General features: G+C 44.0%; 1 protein-coding gene across 5 annotated transcripts in view; it reads left to right on the top strand.

Annotated features, from left to right (window-relative positions):
• Positions 1-2,030: 2,030 nt before the first annotated feature.
• PAM (peptidylglycine alpha-amidating monooxygenase) overlaps positions 2,031-20,351 on the top strand; it is a 155,101-nt gene continuing 136,780 nt past the window's right edge. For 4 of the 5 annotated variants that reach the window (XM_040579397.1, XM_040579393.1, XM_040579395.1 and 1 more), the window contains exon 1: positions 2,031-2,165. The gene's annotated coding sequence lies outside the window, so the exon portion shown is untranslated. The remainder of the gene's footprint in view (positions 2,166-20,351) is intronic. The other variant, XM_040579396.1, reaches the window with a different exon arrangement.

Genomic DNA, 20,351 nt, shown 5'->3' with positions numbered 1-20,351 from the left:
TTGCATAAAAGCAGCTAGGTGTAGCCTAGCTAGCATGTAGCAAGTAAGAAACTGTGAAGTTGCACCCTTCTGTATGCCACACCATCCCAGCCAGAATGAAAGGTGAGGGCAGTCCTTTGGGATGCTTCTGCCTAGGGACATCAGCTTGTCCTTTCACAAAAGCACCACTGAATCACTTTGCTCAGGGTAAGGTCTGAAATCCTTAGGCCAGGCCTTTGCAATTACACTGTTCAGTTTCACGAGACAGATCAATAATATAAGGGAAGCCTGGCACAAACTTGCATGAGTGCTTGGTAGGACAAAGAGCTCTAGAAAGAAATGCTGGCGTGACTCTGCAAATCAACTGGAGCCAGTAAGTCACCATTTCTGTTCAACAGCTAATATTTCCTGTCATCAAAGAACGAAAACATCTTTGGGACACACTAATGCGCTATACCCCCACAAAACCAGGTTTTCACTTTCTGAGGAAAATGGACCAGGCATTTAAAACCAAACCAAAAATCCACTGATGTGTTTTAATTTGGGAAACGTTAATTGGCTTCCAAAGAATTAATTCATGAAGTCTGTGTATCTTCCATTTTATATGAACAAGGAAAATCCTTCATCATGATAATACATCTAGTCTTTGCAGAAACACTGAAACATCCAGCAAAGGTCCAATTACCCAAATTTGTTTTCATAAAGAAGTCCGTAGATCTACATGTAAAACAAGGTATTACTTCAACCTGAAGGTGGCACAATCGTGTCTTACCATACATGTTTTTATATTTTAGAGCAGCGTCAAGACAGCCCCATTTAACAAAGGAATGCTTAATTACAACACCCCTGAAATACAGTACAGATCTGGGTCCCAATTCTTCCAGCTGACCTATGCAGATGGATGTCCTGAACGCCTCCTGCACAACCAGTTCAGCCGGAGATTCCGAGCCATGCTCTCACCCGGTGGGTATGTGCTGTAAGGTACAGCTCAGTGTCAGACATGCCCAAGCTTCAGCTTGCTATTATGTTACGAATTCCACGGAAGTCATCATCTCACTCAAGTACAGTAGAGTTCAACAAGCTTCTAACAACAACCGGCATGTCTGCCTTTCGTTACAGTAACCGGCTGTGCCGCTCCCGGCACCCACCCTCGGAGGCTGCCCTTCTTCTGGCTCCCCGTCGCCCTGAGTCAGTGACTGCCGGGGGTCAGCCGGGGGCTGTCGCAGCTCCGCCGCCGAAACCGCCTCGGCTCTAGACGGGGCGAACTTTCTCACCCGAAGCAAAGGCCCGAGCTCGCCCCGGTTCCTGCCGCTGCTCCCGCCGGGCTCCGTTACTGCCCGCCGAAGGCACCCGGCGCACAAGCCCCGCGTCCCGGGGCCTTGCGGGTCGCCTTTGAAGCCCCTCCAGTGTGGCAGTGGGCGTTTGCTGAGCGCTCCCCCCACCGCGCCTGACACAGCCTGCGGCCCCGCGGCCCCCCGCGACGGGACGGCGCTGCTCCGGGACCGACGGCTGGTGGGCCCACCGGCCCCTGACCCACAGGCGCGGCCCCTGCGAGCGCGGCCAGCCCCGAACGCCCCGGGCTGCCCCGGCCCGCAGAGGGATCCCCACTCGCCCCTGCGACCCACCCGCTGGGAAATCAGTGGCTTTTCGGCAAGAGCCGCGACTCTTCCCCGGTCGTCTGAGCCCAGACCGGCGGCCAGGCGGGGTCGGCGCCACCGGGAAGTCGGGCGGCCAGCCGAGCCTCCCGCACCGCCAGGGGACGGTGCGGTTCGTTCCCTCCGCCCTGGGCTCGCACAGCGAGGACCCCGCCAGGCTGACCCCGAGACCCTTCCCGGCGTCACCCCCGCCGCGCCGTCGGACAGGAGCGCCCCGTCGCCCCCGCCCGCGCCGAACGGAGCCGCTGAGGGGACGCACAGCGTCCCCCGCGCCGCTTCCCCGGAGAAATGCGCAGGCAGACGTGAGCGGCGCCGCGTCCCCCGCGCCGGGCGGGGCGGGGCGGGGCCGCGGCCGAGGGGCGGGGCGCCAGGGGCGGGCGGTCCCGTGGGGGCGGGGCCGGCGAGGCGGCAGGAAGGGGGGTCGCGGCGACGGCGCTTGGCAGCCCCCGGTGCTGGCGGTGCCGCCGGTGCTGGCAGCGCGGAGGCGGCTCGGCCGGGAGCTGGTGGCGAGGCGCGGCTCGCCTTTCTCCCGTGAGTTTCACGCGCTCCGCGATAGCCCGGGGGCGGGGGGAGAGGGAGTTGGAGTTGTGGTGCTTTGCCGTAGCCCCGTACCCGGAGCCGGTCTCTTCTCGGGTGGAGGGGCCCTGCGCTCCGGCCGGCGCCCTGCCGCTCGCCTCCCCGGGCTGCGATGCCCCTTCCCGGGCACACGTGTGGCGGCACCGCGCTGCCCCGGGCGGCCCGCCCTGCTCGCGGGAGGGCGCCTCCCCGCGGGCGCCTGAGGGAGGGCACCTGGCCGCGGCGCGGGGAGGCGGCCCGGGGGCCGCTGGAACCCGCCGGGGCCCGCGGCTGTCGCGCTGCCGGGTGCGGCTCCCCCGCGGCGGGCTGCGGGCCTGCGGCGGGGGGAGCACGGTCCTGCCCGCTGCGGGCTCGGGGGCGGCGGGGCTCCGCTGCTGCCTGACAGGGTGGGCGCGTCGAGGTCTCCGGGCGCCCCCCCCGCTCCCCCGCCGGGGCGCCGTGCCGCCTGTGAGGCGGGCGGGGGGAGCCCACCGGAGGGGGCGGCCGGCGCGCGGCGCGCTCCCCTCCCGCCAAAGTTTCCTGCGGCGCTGGGCGCCGCCAGCCCTTGCAGCGCCGGGCGGGGGGAGCGGGGCGGCCGCCCGGGGGCCGGTTCCTCCCGCTGGTCATGGGCTGCGGCTTAAAGGGACAGCGCAGCTCGGGAGCGGTGCGCCGGGGTGGCATCCCGGCCGCCTGCCGCGGTGACGGGGAAGATGGCTGAACGCGGGAGAGCCGGAGCCCCCTCGGACTTCGGCGCGGTTCTGCTGGCGCCGTCATTTCCTCACCTGTAGGTGTCCAGCCGTGGAAGGCAGTCAGGTGTTGGCGTTTTAAGTCTCGACGTCCAGCTGGTTGGAGCTGCGGTGGTGTGGTTTCCATTAGTCCCTGGGAGTGGCTTTTTTTTTTTTTTTCCTTGTAAGCCTCCGCTGCTTATGCATAGTTTTGAAAGGTGCAAGTGTTGTGTGTCAGTATCTCACAGTTTCGATTTACTCGTCTTTTTGAGTATCTGATAACTGTTCGCTTGCCAGCCTGCTTGCCACGGGCTGTGCTGTGAGAAGTGGTGTACGAACGAGTGGTTCCCAAGCCCTTCTGGGACTGTAAACCGACTGTCAGTTTTCAGACTTTGTTGTGGACCACCGGCAGGGAGGTGTGGCATTGGCAGGTTGGTATGTTTTACCATAGACTGTTTTCTGATTCCCTACTGTAGGCTTGCAGATGCGTGTTCTTAACAGGTTCCAATAAAAAAGAAGAATCACTGTCATTAATTAGAATTTTTAAGTTACTTATTAAAGACTAAATGTTTGGCACAGAAAAAGACAGGCATTTTAATATTCAGAGTCTCTTTGTGATATGTCCCTTGATATGAATAAGGCCTTTTGTTTCCTTTTTGATTTGAGGTGCTCCTTCTCTGTCTTTACAGGTTCCAGCATTAAAAGCATCAGTAATAATTCTAGCTTTCAGAAAATTACAGTTTAATCCCAAAATCTTAACCGAACTTAATTTTTTTTAGATGATTTATGTGTTAGACTCATGTTTCTGTCTTGTACTGTAGGTCTGAAATCAGGAGTCTGTCTTGTACTGTAGATCTGAAACCAAGAGAGAGTTTTTAAAAATAACCTTATGGGAAGAGTGATGCATGTTTGCCAGCTAGTGCTGATAGAAAAAATGGAAAGGAGGTTGAATTTAATCCTTAAGTACTCAGCTGGTATCTTTTTTTATAGTGATGCCATCACTGGTGCAGGTGAAAATAAGAAGTGTAGGAAGTAAGAGCTAACAAGTTAGCCAGAAGCAGATACAGAACGCACAACCCTTCCTTTGACAAATGGAGGTAGAGGTCCGCACAAGCGTGTATGCAAGCAGGCTGAAAATTATCTTGGAGATCTAATCCAAAATACAAACCCACCATTTCAATTCCTGCTTCCATGTCAAGTGAGATAACCTTCAGGCTGCTGGGTGTCAAATAAAAAAAGATATAATTGAATTTGCTCTTCTGGAAGTTACTTCCCTCCATGTAGCTGATACCACAAAATACTTGCTTTGAGAGGAGTTTTCTTCTTTATTCCTTAAATACAAATCCAAGGAACTGTGGTGCAAAATGCATACATGTTGAAGACAAACTTACTCCATTGTACGTGTAGTCATGGCTCAAAGGCAGCCAAGAGCTTGGGATTTGTTCTGCCATCCTCATTTTACAGAAGTATCAGTGTTGCTTACTCAAGAACGACATCACGAACAATGAAATGAAAAGTATATTTAAAAGTCACTTTATAACTTTGCATTTAACACAGCTGGATTTCACCATTACTGATGATGTTTGAGATGAATAAATCTCCTGGGGTGCTTATACATGTAATAGTACTATCCAAAATTACAGCTATTAGTGCAAACAAAGATTTGAAAAGTATCACACATCAAGCCAAACAAGCTAGAAAAATTATCTTTTGTTGGACGTTCTCTGACTAGTAAGCCTAGTTGAAGTTCTAGTTGTTCATGCTGCAGAACTTGAATACAGGGTGGTTTTTTTCCCAAGGCACAACTAAATATTTTCTGACTAGATAAAACTGTAGTTTGGAAGGAGGTGGAAACATTGAGACATGCAATATTTGAAGGATACTGCATGGTAGCTTTACTACCTCCCTGCCAAAGAACAGTAAGTTTCAAAAGCCAGCACAAGTCATGAATTTTGCTTCCCGTTTATATCTACACTACTTTTCTTTGTCAGTACTAGCATAATCTTAACATACCAAAGGGTGGGGGCAAGCAGGGGAAAACAAAATTCATGGTTAGTGCTGGCTTTTGAAACTTACTGCTCCTCAGATATGCATTTCAATTTTTGCTTTTATTATTATATTTGAGAAACAGGTTGCATAGAGAATTTTATTCATCTCTATGTGAGAATGTAAATGAAATGTTAAAGTAGCTTTTGAAAGGATACACGCAGATTATATATGAAGAAATGCCAAAAGAAAGCAAGCAAGCTTTTCTGATTTAGTTAATAGAAACAAGCTACCTGACCTCTAAGGAAGACACTTTGCAGTTGTGAGTTGGAAGAGTTCTGTTGTAGCAGCACTCCATGCACTGTGAGCGCTTACCGTACTTTGTAAGTAACGGGTTTTCTTGCTTTCTTCTACCCATCAATGTGTTGTATTATTTTTAATGAAACCACTGAAATTAGAGGAATCCATCATTTTACACAAAGGAAAAAAAAAAGTCTTTTGCTGAAACTGAAAGACCGTAAACAATAACCTAGGCTGTTACCGCTGCAGTGATGAACTGGCTACATTTTATGCAACAGATGTCACTTGGCAAATGGTCTGTTTTAAGATACTGTGGTCCTGCAGCAGCCAAACAGGATGTGTAAACAGATGAACTGAAAGAGTTTAAAGTGCAGCAGCTCACAATGGATCACTGGATAAAAGGAAAAACTACTTTTATTTTGGACAAAACAAGTTTCAGTAGCTTGTTATCTCACAGATTTCGTTCATCCTTCATATCCATGCTTTTGCAGTCCTATGTTGATGAAGACCAGGACAGATGTGTATCTCATCAGTCTGGCCAGGTTTACGTGCAGTTACAAGTAGAGCAAGGGATGCTGGCTATCAAGTCCTCATCATGTCTTTTGGGTTATTCTTGAGTACTAATGATGTTGCATGATCTTTGCTGTGTTTATGTTCCCTTTTGGCAAAGAGTGCGAAGAGTCATGTTGAGTCTTACAGCATATTTGTGGTTCCATGTATGTGATAGTCTCACACACCACCAGTGCCTGCCAGTTCCTTTCTGTTACCAGTATTCTTTCTTTCATGTTTCATGATTCCACTTGATTCCACTTGATCTCTTTATTTGCAGCAGGTGTGCCATTGTTCCCACTCCTGCTCTGCTGTTTTAATCTGTGCTGTTGTACATTCATAGTCCTGGTGTACTAATACAATATTTACTCTATAAATCTCTACAAAGGAAGGGTATCTCAAAAGTTTATAATTTTTTTTTTTTAAATCATCTCTTTCTCTGTCATGGTCCCTAGTGTGTAGGTTTAATCGAGGCTTAAATAACTTCTAAAAAAAAAAAGCTTGCTTCTAACACTCCCATTGGATGTTGCAGGTGGCCTACTCCTTTTCAGTCTTCTGTGGTAGTGTATGCCTCGGGTCTTTCATACTGAGGAACAAAAAGGGATTATTAGTCTTTCATACTTGGGAACAAAAGGGGATTATGAAGAAATGTTCACGTTGAACTTTATTGGCTGTATGTTTGCTTTCTGTTGCAGGCTTATAAATAATGTCTTTCAATCCATGTGACAAAACAATTATTCATCTTAAAATTGGTGATCCACAGCATACCCTCTCTGGCTCGTTTCAAAAATGTCCTTCTAATTCCAGCCTAAATTATACAGCCTTCATATACTCATTTGTTCTCATTTAGTATCATTCAGTAGCTTAATTCTTAGTTCTTTTCCTGTGATTGGTATATACTTTGGTTTATTTATAGCGAGCAATCATGTTTACTTTTAGACTTTACGTTGCTAGGCGGAACAATCCAGGCTGGCTTTGTTTCATTACATACTGGGAAAATTAAGAGCTTGTTGGGCTTAGCTTAGAGAAGAGAAGGCTACAGGGTGACCTCATTGCAGTCTACAGCTTCTTCAGGGGGAGGCAGTGGAGGAGGAGGTGCTGATCTCTTTCCAGTGACCAGCAACAGGACACAGAGAAATAGAATGAAGCTGTGTTGGGGGAAGCTCAGACTGGACATTAGGAAAAGGTTCTTCGCTGAGTGGGTGGTTGGTCTCTGGAACAGGCTCCCCAGGGAACTGGATATGGCACCAAGCCTGTCAGAGTTCAAGGAGCATCTGGGTGACACTCTTAGTTGTATGGTCTTAGTTTTAGGTAGTCCTATGAGGAGCAGGGAGTTGGACTCAGTGATTCTTATAGGTCCCTTCCAACTTGAAGGTATTCTTAAATTCTGTGATTCCAGTAGCCCTTTTTCCTACTGCCTACAGTTTGACTACATCTTTCTTGTGTGTATTGACTGGGACTGCACTTGATGAAGACAGTAACTCTAGTATAAGCAGATCTGCAATGGAGAGAAGTTGAAATTACAAAATACCCTTTAAAGTCGCTTTTTATTGTTGCTGTTAGTTACTTGTGAGAACATCATAGTAGCTGTGATCATTAATCACCTGATACACCTGTTCTTTCCAGCTGATAAACTGGTGGGTAAGAGTAGACAGTCCTGAAGTGTTTGACATAAAAGCAGATGTTAAAAAAAAGATACTTTCGTTGTTTTCATTCTCAAAATTACCCATTTATTTTTTTATGGTACTCTGATCTCCCTGTGAATGAGTAGTACCTCCTCAGCCCTGCTTCAGCAGGTCCTCTATGTTCTCTTCTATATTTTGTGCCGGTTTCCTTTATGCAAATACTAAGGCTATAGTTTAGAAACACTTCTAGTTAATGAAACGCTATCACTTCACGCTTGTTCTGATGCTAGTTTCAGTTGTCTTTGTTTAACTAGTCATGCTGATCTTTAATCTATTTATTTTATTTTATTATTACATCTTCTAATCCAGTTTCTTCGTGTTTACTAATTTTCCATGTTGTGGTATGGATGAAAATACTCTGAATTCCCCCCTGTCCCTCAGACCAGCTCTACTGCATTTTCTTTTATCTGGGGGAAGGATCTTGTATTTCATCAGAGAGATGGTATAATCTGCCAAGATAATGTGAGTAAGTTCATATTTCATTTCTCCTGACACTCCATTTTTCATTTCCCTCTGTCTCTGTTCTTTATGTCAGAATCTGTTCCATTTCGCCACCTCTCTGATTCTGTTTTATTAAGAGCACTTTTAAGTGAAACTAAAATTAATTCATCTACAGGTACATATATGTTAAATAGAAGTAGCTTCAAGGTGCATTTCTAAACTGCAGGATGATGGTCAGCCTTGTATACTTAAAAAGGCTGTCTGATGCTTCCCACAAGTTTCTGAGGTCTGTATCTTATAATATTGACAACTTAAGTATTGGTGGTGAAGTCTTCAATGTCAGGGTTGAGGTGTTGCTTTGCTGTGAAGAGAACAGAGAATCAAGAAGCTGGTATTAGAAGAGAGCTTGAGGAGAAGTAGGTGGACTGAGGAGAAGAGGAGGAGTTGAGAGGAAGGTAAGTCTGTTGAAGCAAGCCAGTGTGGAGAGAAAAGTAGCGTCTGTAGATACTGTTGGGCCCGTGACCCAGTGGGGATGTACAGCCAGGAGAAAGAGAAATCCTGTGAAGTCTGGGGATGGGCTAACAAGGATGTGCATCAGGTGAGGAACTGGAAGGCTGGAATAGGAGGAGAGCTTATATGAACTATTGACCAAAACAATTGAGGTGAAAAACGGGAAGACTGAAGATTAGGGTAATGTGAAGCGGGGTAGAGAAGGAGAAGAGAGGAGATGGGAAAGATGGACTGAAATGGGTCATCTCTATAGCCTGTGTTGCAGCAAATGTGTTACTCCTCATGTCTTTGTTAACAGGCATTTAAAAGATTACATCAGTAATTATTGAATATAGCTGGGTGCTTTGTTCTGTGAGGTTCATTAATGTGCGTTCATAATCCAGCATCAGTGATACACAGTTATACTTACCTTCTTCATACACATCTTTCTAGGACGCTATAGCCTCCTTTTTTAGAAGCAGATAACTGTCTGTCATCTATGATTCCTCCCTGTACCCCTTGCCAGTTAAGTCAACTCTTTGTGAAACCACACTTTTACATCTGTTCAGGTACTGCGGTTGGTTATAATCCAGTGTTTTGTCCACAACAACAGTGCTTATTGCTTTGGGACTATTTTTGATTCTGGAATGCCAGTGTTTATTTTGCTTTACAAGTCATCTTCTTTTAATGGAGTTCTTTTCTCCTTGAACCTCATTTGTGGGCCTTTAAGGTAGATATTTTCAGGAGTGAAGAAAAGGAACTTGAAAACGGATGAAGTTAGCCATGCATGCTCACAACAGTCCATTTAAAGAGGAGAAAAAATAATTTTGAAAACTACTGTTCGTTTTAGGTTAGCAGTGCTCCTTTGTAGTCTTCTATCTATATTCTTTAGTTTTCCATGGATTACTCATATTCAGACTGACTACATTTGGTTGGTTTTAATTCCTTTCACAAGCATGTTGTACCCTGTACTCAAGTTAAGGAGCTGGATTGCATGGTACTAAGAATACAGATCTCATTATAGAAGAGATTAAGGATTTCTGGTGGATTTTAATGTATCTTTTTTATCCTGACTTAAAACAGCTTTTGCTTTCTGCTTGTTTACTGGTGTTTGTATTGAAACAGTGTTAATGCATTTTGATCACAAAATTATTAGTTTAAGTATGTTAAATTAATGTAGTTCTTTCAGAAGAACTTTCTGTGATACCTAGCCGTTCCTATAAAAGCTATTTGTATTTAACAACTTTTATTTATTACATGTGAAAGTTATGAGGGTGTTATTTAAACAGTGATTTCTAGTTTTGTTTCTTTTTGGCAGCGAAAATGCCCTTGCTAACCCTTTTTTAATATTTTTTTTTTTCTTTGACTGTCTCTCTTGTTTTTCTTCCTGTGAGATTAATATAGAATCACAGGATGGTTGAGGTGGGAAGGAGCCTTTGGCGATCACACAGTGTAACACACAACCCCACCCACCCCCAGTTAGGCAGGGTCAGCTAGGTCAGGTTGCCCAGGACTTTGTTCAGCCAGGTTTTGAGCCATGAGTGGAGGCTCCACAGCTTTTCTGGGCAGCTTTTCCCCATGTTTGACCACCCTTGTAGTAAGCAGGTGTTTTCTTTTGTTTAGACAGAATTTCTTGCGATTCAGTTTATGCCCATTGCCTCGTCGTGTCAGTGGGCACCACTGAGAAAAGTCTGGCACTCTTTTTTTGCTTTCACCCCATGCTGATAAATCTGGTGTTTATATGTAATGATAAAGTTTCAGCCCCTCCCCAGCAAGCCTCTTTCTCTTCAGGCTATGAACAGTCCCACCTCTCCTCACATGGCAGATGCTCTAATCCCACAGTCATCTTTGTGGCCCTTTTCTGGACTTGTGTCAGTATATGTCTATGTCTCTTTTGTATTGGGTTGTCCACAACTGGACACAGCACTTCAGGTGTGGCCTCACCATTGCTGACTGAAGGCTGAGGGATCACCTGTCTCAGCCTGCTGGCGATGCTGTTAATCAAGCTGCCCAGGATGCCCCTGGCTGCCTTTTCCATGAGTGCGTATTGCTGGCCCCTATTCACCTTGTCTTGCATGGCCTTTACTGCAAAACCGCTTGCCAGCTGGTCACCCTCCAGCCTGTACTAGTGCATGGGCTTGCCCCTTGCCATATGCAGAACTTCACGTTTTCCTTGCTTGAATTTCATGAGGTTCATGTTGGCCCCTTTCTCCAGCCTGTCCAGGCCCTTCTGAATGGCTGCATGACCCTCTGCTGTATTGGCCACTCGTCCCCATTTGGAGTTATCTGCAAACTTGCTGAGGGTGGACTTTACCCCACCGCCCAGATCATTAATGGAAATATTGAACAGGATTGGAGCCAGCATTTACTCCTGGGATACACTACTAGTGACTGGCCTCCACGTGGACTTTGTGCCACTGCTTGCTACAGTTCAGCCAGTCCACCTGATTGTTTTTCTAGACCGTATTTCACCAGTTTCTCTGTAAGGATGTTACAACAGACTGTAAAATATACATACTTGGATCACTAAGTCTGTTTAGTTAAAGTAACAGTTCTCCAAACTTGTGTTAAATGAGTGTTCTGGAGATTCACAGAGAAGAGAAGAGAAAAGCTCCTCTGGGGGTTCTGAGTCAACCTGTTGATACATGGTAAGGGTCCAACTCTAGCAATGGCTTGAGGCTGTTTTTGCTGACAGTAGCATTGCAGGCCTGAAAATGTGTTTCTTCAGGATGTGATCTCAAAATCTAGAGTAGGCTTAAATTCTTAGTTAATAAGACGGAGTGATTTGTTTGAAAATACCTTCTAATTCCCATAAGAAATTGCCTATATAATTTACTTGGGAAGGACAATTATCTTTCATATTTTCCATGTGTCACAAGCTGTGATGGTAGTGACAGTGAATTATTATGGTCTTTCTTTTGTGGAATGGACTTTAATAACTCTATCACGCCAAAGATGTTTTAACATAGTAGTTTGTATGAAAGAAAGATAGTTGCTCTTACTGGTGAGAATAATCTGTATTTCTCTCTGTAAGAGGTCAGCAGTACATAGCATTAGTTAATAAAGTGATCTGCAAGGATCATCAAGGCATGGGGTTTTCACAAACACACACATTTCCAAGGCTGCCTTTCTTGGCATCCTTGGATGTTGACCAGCACAGACATTTCATAAAATGGGCCTTTTGGCTCCCAGCAGAGTGTCCATTGTGCCCAGAAATACACTGGGCAGGTGGGACTTGCATCATCCCTGTAACCCACAGGGTGCCAACAGGTAGTGCTGCAGGCTAGTGCAGTGCTGAAACTTCCTGGGAGGCATATCTGTATCTGCTTTCTGCAAAACACATGGGATGTACAACTTTTTTATGAGATGTATGTTGCAGATCATATTAAAGGAGTATAGGTTGAGTGTTCTGACATTGAGAATGTAGCCCCCAGCACCCAGGCTGGTGTCTTGGCAGGGATCACTATAAGCAGGATTGTCTATCTAGTGCCAAGATACAGCCCTCTTTGGTTTCGGACAGGAACCTGATGTGCATTGCTGCATGGTGGTGGCCTAATGATAGTTTGTAAGTGTTGTAGCCTGGGACTCCTGCCCTGTTACTTGGATTTATTAATGCTTGTGCTAACACTCTTGGCTAATTCCGCCAGAGTGTGGGTGGGTGGGTGGAAGGAGTCAGTTATTGGTTTTTTTTTGGTAAGGTGTTAGTATGCTTTACTAAACTGGCTTCACAAGGTTGACGGGATATCGGATAGACCAGGGGTCCTCAGACTACGGCCCGCGGGCTGGATACGGCCCCCCAGCGTCCTCAATCCGGCCCCTGGTGTTTACAGACCCCCCCGCCCCCACCGCCGGGGGTTGGGGGGGGGAAACCAAGCAGCCGCAGATGGCTGCCTGCCACTGCATCCGCGCTGGCCCCTGGTTAAAAAGTGTGAGGAACCCTGTGATAGACCATGCTACCTCATTTTCACCACCCCACTGCTGGACCATTGGTTCTGGAAATGACAACCATTATGATTTAATACAAGTAGGAATACCTGACCATTGGCTTAAAAAGTGAAGGCCTTTCATAGTGGCCTTCAGGTTGGCCTGGGAAGAAGGCAGTACAGCCAGGTGATTGTACATGTATCAGCCATCACCACTTGATTACAAAGCCTGGCCTTTTGGACATGGCCCAATGTAATGTCCTTTAGGTGTGGCCTGGGGTCACTCAGTGCTCTGTCTTTCCATAAAGCTGTTGTGGTGGTTTTCTTGCTTCTATTAATATGCCCACCTGCTGTTCTTGAAAGGCATTTTGAATGGCCTCTCTGGTGCAAGGAAAGCCTATGTTTTGTCCCCATTTATAGGTAGCAGCTATCCCTTAATGACCTGACTTTTTATGAGCCTGCTCAGCTAATGCTTCCTCATTGGGGGGATATTGCAGAAGTATGTACCTTAGATACCTGATCAGCAACAGCACTGTGTTTCCACTCTGGCTCACCACGATGTGAAGTGTAGGCATCTACATGTCTTACCCAGAGAGCAATGGTTTTGCATTGCTCTCTAGTCTTAACGAAATTCTGCCACCAAGGAAGTTTACCGTGTATCATCCAGTCATCTGGTTGTCATTTACTAGCCCACAGTTTGAGACCTTTACGCACTGCCTGAGTCAGTATAAATGTTTCTGAACCTGGTGGTTCTTCCAGCGCCATAGTTGCACCCATCAGTTCAACCTGCTGGCTGCTGCCCCCTTCCCTTGATAGATTAGGAAGGTTTGCCCAGCCATTTCAAAGGCTGCTGCTTTCCACTGCATTGTCTTTCTTGTATCTTGCTGATCCATTGGTGAGCCATATATTCTGCTCTTGGGTTAATTGTTTCTCTGGTGGGGCCTTCTGTGCCCAAGATAGAGGCAGTCCGTGTGGTAGAGGTACACCATCATTATCCACGCTAATTTGTGTCATTTTCTCCTGTAAGGCACTTAACTTTGTTTGGGCTGGGAGAGGTAAGTGTAGAAATGGATCACTTCCATTTCACAATGCTAGTTTGTTGTGTCTTCCCGCTTTACTGACTGGAGTAATTTTACAGTATCCACTGTAACGTAGGGAGTCCTGCTGTCAGTAATCTTTGTCTCTTGGGTGATTGTTTCTGTTCCAGCTGGCGCTGAACAAGCAGCCCAAAGTTGTAGTTTTGCACAGATGGGGGCAACCTCTGAGACAAAAAGCCTGGCAGTGTGTGTCACCTGTCCCCATGCTGCCAGAGACTTCAGTAAGCCATGTCCTCATCCAATACTAGGGCTTTATGCTTGAAAGGCTTATTAGTAGTTTTAGCCTAAAACTGCTGCACGGGAAACTACTTTTTTTGCTTGTTCAGAAATGGCTCTTATCTTTTCTTCTGGAAAGAACAGGTATCTTTTTTTGCCGCCCCACCCCCTTCTTACTGTATTATATAATGAACTCGGTATCTGGGCCAGATATAGTATAAATTGTCTTTGAAACCCATAAAGACCAATAATCTTCTGTGTTTCTACTTTGCTCTGCATTTCTACCATATAAAGTATGATTTGTTTAGCTGATTCAGGCATCGCTTTGTGAAGTCCCTGCCAAATTTTTCTGCCAAATTTTACTTCTGTGGCAGCTCTCTAATTTTCTTGGGATTAGTTTCCCGACCGTGATTTTGCATTGCCTCGGTAACATTACTTGATGCTTTTCCCACTTCTTGATCAATGGGACCAGCGGTCCCCTCAGTGATATGGATAACGTCATCTGTGTAGCTGAGTGATTTACAGTGTGGGGAAGTAACATAAGCCATTTCCTCATCCAATACTAGGGCTTTGAGCTTGAAAGGCTTATAAGTAGCTTTTAGCCTAAAAATACCACATGGGACAGCCCATGGCAAATCATGGGGCTCTGTGGATACATCTGAGGCAGTACTGTGAAGGTGTACTGCTGACCCCAGCATGAGCATGCAGGTTGCTTCTGTGGTTCATAAGCAGCTGGAATGCCAAAGAAAGCCTTCACTGGATCCCATGCAACATGCCACAGCTCCACATACAGCTTGCTGGAGGAGTCATAATACTGGGCACTGCAGCTCTGACTGTGGGGCAGCCTTGTTCAGTAATCATTAACCAGCTGTCATTCCCTGGGACCTGTCAGGCATTTTCACGGACCAGATGGGGCTGTTGAAGGGGGGAATGGGTTCTCTGAATAACTCCAGCCTCTAAAAGCTGTAATCATCTGGGTGATCTCTATGTCACCTCTAGGCAGCCTGTACTGTTTGCGTGCAACTCATTTTGAAGCAGTGATAGTATGAACCCCAAAAGAATATTTTTCCCGTGTTATCATCAGAGTTTTGCTTGTCAATAAGTCATGCCCAGAAATGTAGTCATGTACTGTAACTACCTGCACTTTTGCCATAAAAGCGGGTAGGAGCTCAGTTGTAATAAGCAAAGAGATTTAACAAGCAGGTGGTTCTACCTCCCACCCCCCCACCCAAAGATTAATTTTAATCAGTTTATTTTTCAGATATAAGGATAGGTCACTGTGATCTCAGGCCTGTAACCATTAGAGCGGTCAACTGCTGCTGTTTATGACTGCTCCAGTGTTTTGTCGGTGGAAGATAATAAGGTTTGTTACCTCCCTATGGGACCCAGTCCCCGATGTGTCTTGAGGGGGGAAGATCCAAATCTAGTCAATTGGTAGGGGTTTTGTATGTGAGCCGCCAGACTGGGGTAACTAATCGGTCCTGGTATACTCTCCCTTTCACCGGTTGAATGGGGGAGCAGAGCATGTAATGAGTCTACCCACTGTCTTGATTTTTTTTTTTTTTTTGTGGTCTATTTTTTCCTTTCACTTGTTTATATTCTTCCCTTAAATAGATGGTGGTTTCCTATTAGTTTTGTTTTTTAGGACTCTGGACCACAGTAAAAGTAAAAATGTCTTCTTTTGGGTAACTTTTTTTTATTGCAGAGGATATATCCATGGAATGTATACCATATACCTTCCACTGACAAGCAGGTTGTGTTGTTGGTGATACCCACCAGTGTGCAGGACAAGCCAGCACGGGGCATTCCAGCAGTTTTCCTTCAGCAGCAGCCCATACCAACATACAGGCTTCCCATGCCTTAAGTACAGGGCCTGACAGAGCAGATGTGGTTTGCCCAAGATGACTTAACTCAAATGTGTCTTCCACAGGGCTACAAATACACCTCATGGTTTGTTGAATTTGAAATAATTGGGCCAGAATTTGGAGAGGAGGTAATGAACAGAACATTTCAGAGCAGGCTTCTTTTTAGTGTAAAAAAAAAAAAAAAAGTCTTTTTCAGGCATATAGCCATATCGTTTTTGAAAGCAGAAGTGCGCATAACGAGTGTTTGTACATTGATGTTCTATGGTGATAAAGCTGAGACTATATCCGACCTGAAACAAAATCAGGAATGAAGAAATATCGTGAAAAAGAGCATGTTGCAGTGAAACTATCTCACCTTTCTTTCTGAAAAGAGTTGATCAAACCAAAGGACACTGTATTTGTCTGTCTCGGGTTTGGACCATGTTCTGCTTCAATTCCGGAAGGTTTGATAGTGGCTTTTTTCCCCCAGGGAATATAGAGTGCTCGTTGCTTCTTTTTAACTGCGTTTATCTAATGTGATCCATTTCATCTTCAGAAGAAAAAAGAATAACTACCACATCTTGTGTTTTGCTTGTGGCAAAGAAAAAAAAATAATATTCAGAGCTGCATTTAGAGACTCATTACTGGTTTTATGTGGTCTTCAAAAGACATCTCTGATTTGGAGTTTGGTTTTCTGGCAGAGATGCAGTGTCATGTGATACTTGGCTTTTTATTCCTGAGGGTGTGTGAGGATAATACAGATAGATAACACAATACTATGTTATCTATATTATTGTATCTGTTTATGTACTGTTGTTGCACTCAGGATACTTATCAGTGGAAATGTTGGGCATGCATAGTGAATTGGTGGCGACTGCAATTCTTCCACTTGCCTTAGTTGGCTTTTGAATCCAGTCGGACTGGGAGCAAAATTGTGTACTTTTTTTTTTTTTTTTAACAGACATCAGATCTAGCAACATGTTGAGTTGGAGTGGGGTTTGGCCACTTGCAGAAGTTAGATCAGCTTGTTGGATATACTTCTACCATTGTGATAACCTTGCGGGTCTTGTTTATTGTAACAATGATCCTTTTTGGTACTGTGTGTTTACTGTCTTTCCTCATGGTAAATGTATTTCATAGTAAGCTAATTAGCATGGAGTTGTCTGTTCATTTGATTACTTATGACTATTTCTTGCAGTAGCTGCTGGTTCAGAAATGAATTGCAAGCATGCTTTTGATTGATCAGAAGCAATCTATTTTGGAAAACTTGTTTTGAAGTGATGTAGCTTTCTTCAGATGTCTGTGCTTAGTGTCAGACAACTGCTTCATTGTGGGAAAGGATCTTTGATCTGCAGAGATGTTGATCTTTTGGTTTTCCCAGGGCTATACTCTGGCTTGTACTGAGGTTTGTCTTTATCCAGGTTTTGCTGCTTGGGACTAAATAATTAGCTTCTAGCACCTGTTCTCTTACTTTTTAGATAATAAAGTAGTAGAAAACTTGCTGGTATTCTTAGTGGATTCATTATGCAAATGTTTTATTCTTACCATATTGTGTTTTGTGGCCTTGAGGCTCAGGAAGATGCCTAAAACATTGACTTTCATTTGCTGCTTTTCCATAAGTGTCTAAATACAAATAAATATTTCTATGTAACTAATCTTTGGCTTTACTGGAAATACCCTTTTACTTTAAGAGAGGATTTCTTTGCATTGCTGGTGATGTAAAACTTACTAACTGTGCAGCACTTGGAGGTGAGCTCATAACTGTAGTGTTAGAGTGCATTGTTGTTGGGAGGTTTGGTAGTGTATTTTGAGCAAGTATGTCATCAAGGCTGTGTGAACTGGTTTTTTTAAGCTAACATGGGATATAAATGATTATCAGGGCTTTAAAAGAAGCATATCTGTATGCTATAACATGTAGAAATGTCAGTCTGTAAGTTCTGTTTAAAATGTATTTAAATTGAACTAAAAATTTGTGTAAATATAAGGGGTTTTTTTGTTTGCAACTTTTTTTTCTTGTTTCAGGGTAGTGTTGTTGTAGTTGTCCAGCACTGTCCTGCCCTTCCCCCTGTCCCCCAATTTTAATTTATTTTTGAAGTGGCCTTGCTCTAGATCCTACATAGCCACAGTTTCTGGAAATGGGTTAACAGACCAAGTATGACTGTCCTTTAGGGAAGTCAGTTTTCATTAGAAGTGATTCCTTTGTTGCCATCTCTGATACTTGAATTGTATAAAATTAAAATTGGAAACATATACCACTAAGAACAGTGGCACTGGTGTTCCATCTCAAAGATAAAGTGAAATAAAGCTTCAGCGTAGTGTAGCAATATTAAGCAAGTGCCCTCAGGTCAACATTGGTGCTGAAGACATCTTAGAAAATCTGCACTGGGCCTTTTACAGTCGCCATGTCACACTCCCCACTGAGAACTGGAAGATTGTTTTTGCATGAGGAAAGTACCTGTAGGTGAGGTTAGCAGTAGTTTGTAGCATCTAGTGTTAGAGACTAACAGTCTGAATCAAAAGCCGCTGGCCTTGGGCAAGCATACTCCATTGGTTATTAGTTTTGGGAGACCTTCCTCCTAGTGCTTTGTAGGCTAACACCTTTTGCTTTTTTCAGGATTCTGTATGAAAGTAAGGAGTTAAAAGAATAAGGTGGTGCCAAGGTTTTAAAATGAGTTCACATTGGAAAGTAAGCTTTTACAAAAAAAATCAAAAAAAAAAAAAAGCTTCAGAAACTGCAAACTAAGTATTTTTCTTATGAATACAGAAACAATGTCAAAGTTTTGAAGATGGCTTGTATAAAATATTGCACATACAGTACTATCCTAATGTCAAGCTGAAGTGTTTTCTGAAAATAACTTGGAAACACAAAGGATTAATTATTTAATTAATCTCAAACCCAACTGTCTTTATTTGCATAAGTGCAGTTTCCTGTCATCTTCAGGCAATTTACAGGTTTTCACTGCTGAAGTGTTCTCATTATTTAATTACTCAATTTGACCTCTTCTATTCAGATTCTGTTTGACTATCCATTTAGTGGACATGTTTGTACTAAATACATTTGCAAAATAGACTATAATTTATGATCTTGTTATACTTAAGTGCTTTTTTGAAGAATTTGTATTCGCTGTGAAATAACATACAAAAATTTTTCAAGGTTCATGTTTCTTGAGATGTTGGCAGTTTCAGCTATGAGATACCATCTGTAGTGAATGAGGTCTGCCAGTAATCTTTATGGGTAAAAATGTGCCGAAAAAGGGGTAACCATGGATTAAAGCCACCTTTGTCATTGTATTTCTTGATGCTGCCAAGATTTTCTGTACACAAGTTAATGGACACTTCTGGCTGTGGGCAGATCTGCCTGCCACTCCTGCCTGTTACTTCCTATCCCCACTGTTCCCATTAATTTCTTTGTCCCTTGCTCTGGTCAGGCAGTCTCTGATTTGAAATTTTTGCATTTATCCTTTGTTACAATAGCAAGGAAGTTGGGAAAGAGGGGAAATTCATGGAAAGGTAGTTTTCCTGCTTTTAGTTCTGGTAACTGGATCTGTAACCTGACCTTGTCTTGTCAAAACCCTTTATGTCTGGGCCGGGGAGGAGTGCTATTTTGACAATATTGTCCACAACTATGAAAATGTTAGAGCTGTTATGGTTGGTGCTTGCAGTCTTCTTGGCTTGTTTTGCCTCTTTCTACCAGTCCCATTTAGAACATGTGCTTATCAACAAATACTATTAGTGGAGGATAATCTCATGCATTTGCCACATTTCTGAGAGCTTTCTCTTTCCCTCTTTTTTTTCCACCAGCATTTATTTTTGGAGACTCTCAGCTCTATAGTTATGTCTTCAAAATATGAATTCCAAACAGTTTTTTACCTATAATTGGCTTTTCGAAATTAGACTGATTTTCTGTAGTTTTTGTTGTTTCGTATATCTGTTCTGTTTATATTTCATTAGTTTTGTGCTCTCTTTGGAAGTTGATTTACTTCTGTCATGTGGGATTTTCATCTAACACTGAGTGCCTTTTTCCTTGAACAGCTGACCTGAGGAAACCAATACAGAGTTACTACTTCATTGAAATTTAGAAGGCCGCTGTTGAGAACTTCTTTATTCAGACTGACCTTAACTTTTGAACTTGTGTTCTTATTAGATACTTTCAGGAGCAAATATTTCCAAAGAATGGAATATGTTTCCTAGCAATATGTGAGATTTTTTTTCTGTCGGTCAGTGCTAAAAACCTGTATGTTTGCAACAGGGCTCTGTCTCCCTGTAGTTACTGTGGTTTTCAGTAAGTACTAGCTTTTCTTTGGATGATGTTCAAATCATGAATGTCTCCTGTGTCTTATTTAATCTCTCATCCCTGTCAAGACAACTTGTCCTACATACAACTACAGCAGTTTGCTTAGGAAAGGTTTTTGAGTTACAGTGTATGTGATCATATATTAATTGAATATATAATCTCTTTTCAATTGTAATAGCATATATTAAGTTATTAATAATGAACTGACACTTAGACCATGTCCTTGAAATTTATCTTTGAAGTAAGGTCTTTGTCAAGCATTTCAATATCTGGATATTAGCTTTATTTGAAGTTGAGGGGGTGTTTTGTTGGTGGTGTTTTGGTTTGGTTTTTTTTTTTGTTTTAAATGAATGGGTAGTAGTTGTCAAGGGCAGAAATTATCGCTTGCTGACTTTATTCAGCACTGCAAGTTGAAATTTTACTTGGGGCTAGATTGGCATAGTCACATCTAAAAGTGACTTGCTTTGTTTCACAGCTGCATTACTACTTCAGTGAAATCAGTCTGAACAGTTGTGTCCATCACTTATGGTGAGTCTGGCCTGTTTCTTTTAAAATCTTCATTCCTTAAGTCCTTGAGCATCTCTCCCGTGATTGATGAAAGATTATCAAGAGT

The sequence above is a fragment of the Falco naumanni genome, chromosome Z (assembly GCF_017639655.2).
Source record: "Falco naumanni isolate bFalNau1 chromosome Z, bFalNau1.pat, whole genome shotgun sequence".
In the NCBI taxonomy this organism is placed as follows: domain Eukaryota; kingdom Metazoa; phylum Chordata; class Aves; order Falconiformes; family Falconidae; genus Falco; species Falco naumanni.
This window is presented reverse-complemented; position numbering and strand designations above follow the sequence as displayed.